The 2,214-nt window shown below is 35.5% G+C and overlaps 1 protein-coding gene across 2 annotated transcripts in view; it reads right to left on the reverse strand.

The window, feature by feature from the left end:
• The window catches only part of ARHGAP19 (Rho GTPase activating protein 19), a 71,661-nt gene that overhangs the window by 54,569 nt on the left and 14,878 nt on the right, over window positions 1–2,214 (reverse strand). The window lies entirely within an intron of this gene.

Below are 2,214 nucleotides of genomic sequence, written 5' to 3' on the forward strand. Positions count from 1 at the left end.
CTGGAGAATCCCAGGGATGGGGGAGCCTGGTGGGCTGCCGTCTATGGGGTCGCATAGAGTTGGACATGACTGAAGCGACTTAGCAGCAGCAGTCTACAAAAATTTATTTGGCCCCTTTATTTGATCCCAACTTGAACTAATTTCAGACTACTAGAGCAACTTTATCGGAATTAAAGTGGCAGATGAAGGAATTCCTCATCGTTTACCCTCTTAACCTAAGCATTCTGCAAATGTGGTCAAGATTTTAACCCTATGAAATGACAATGGAAAGTTCTCAGTCTAAAGGACTAATTTGTCTTCCTCTGAGTACCAATAATGCAAGTTAATTAACATATATTTAATTTGTCAATTTTTATCCCTTTGGGTGTCACAAGAATTGGTATTAATTCTGTTTCTGCCACTTCGCTTACTTTTTCTCACCAAGGCTGGTGAACAATTGGAAGAAAGTTTACTTGTATTGGAAAAGTAACATGAAAATTCCCTATTTATTTGGAGAAAGTTCTATAGGATGCTTCACTGACAAAAGACTGTCTTTCTTATTACATAAAAGCTGTTTACCCCTCAAAAAAGTACAGTCAAAGCTTCAGGAGACTCTTTTCCTATAGACTTTAAATGCCATGAGTCTCAGGCAATTAAAACCAATAGATTTCTACCTATGATCAGATTACATTTCAAAAGACTACTTCTAAATCCACTTGTTCCAAAGTCCAGAATGATACTATCCAAGAGACTGCTAATGCTTTTGCTCTGGCACATGACTGTTCGTATCTATACAACTTCACATATTGAAAATTCTTAAGAGTTTTAATATCTTAGTCAGTACTCAACGAACCTAATAGTAAGTCTCTTCATCAGCTAGCATAAGAAAGTGAGTTGCTTTTCTGAGGCACATATTAGCCAAACAAGAAATCAAGTTACTCACATGTCATTTAAATTCAAACTAATTGTGATCTACCTAGTACTTTGTAATTTTAAGAAGCTGTAAGGTACAGGAACAAACTAAAACAAACTAAACTAAGTCTGTGGTGCCCAAAAGTTTAAATTTCACCGAATACTATAAGATGTTATTTTGTTTTCCACTATCTCTATTTTCAAAAATACAAATGCTCAGCTATAAGTGCAATTAGCACATAGGCACCCAGAAGCTCCTGTGAAAGGTCTTTGAAAATTAGGTTGCAAATAATTTTTCTTTTACTGCATTTGCACATACATGCTAGTCTTTTAAGTGTTATTATTTTAAAGAGATCTTTGGGTATTTGCTAAAACTCCTTTGAAATTGGAAGTAATTATGACGCTTTTTCCACTATGGTAAACCTTAAGCAACCACCACTTTGGGGAAACATCATACACTTTCTCACTCAACACTTTCTGAATGACACCAACTGTTGAGATACGTGATATTGAAAAGATGGATTCTAATATATGAAATTTTATGGTGCATGAAATTTTTTTAATTTAAATATCCCAATTTCTTTTCAACACTTTAAAAAAATTATTTTATTTTTTTTGACCATATCTCGGGGCTTATGAGATCTTAGTTCCCCAACCAGGGATTGAACCTGGGACCTTGGCAGTGAAAGCAGAGATCTACCTGCTGGACCACTTTTTATTTCTTAACTCCTAAAAAGAAACTATTGTGTCAGTTAAAATAGTTATGCTTTGAAAAATGTAGGCTTTATCCTCCATACACACCTTAATACCCATACTCTCAATTTAAATTTTAATGAAAATTTAACACAATGATGTAAGTGTATGCTTCATACTGGTGTACTTATTTTTAATATTTAAAAGCCATATTTGATGAAAAATCCAGATTGAAAAATGACTGATCTCTTGCTTAGGGTCATCCTAACAAAAGCAGCAGATTGAATAGCGATCTAATTAAGGACAGCTTGGTCATAAGGACAGCTACTACAAAATGACCTGATCAAAAGGAAAAAAATAAAGTAGACCTTGTTATCTGAGTGAAAAAAAAAACTATTATTGCAACCAATGACAGATTGTAGGGATTCCAAAAATCAGAAAACTTTAAAATGATAAATAGACTTAACCATACAAAAGCTGCTGCTGCTGCTGCTAAGTTGCTTCAGTCGTGTCCGACTCTGTGCGACCCCATAGATGGCAGCCCACCAGGCTCTCCCGTCCCTGGGATTCTCCAGGCAAGAACACTGGAGTGGGTTGCCATTTCCTTCTCCAATGCATGAAAGTGAAAAG

Source organism: Bison bison, unplaced genomic scaffold (assembly GCF_000754665.1).
Source record: "Bison bison bison isolate TAMUID 2011002044 unplaced genomic scaffold, Bison_UMD1.0 scf7180017862979, whole genome shotgun sequence".
NCBI lineage: Eukaryota > Metazoa > Chordata > Mammalia > Artiodactyla > Bovidae > Bison > Bison bison.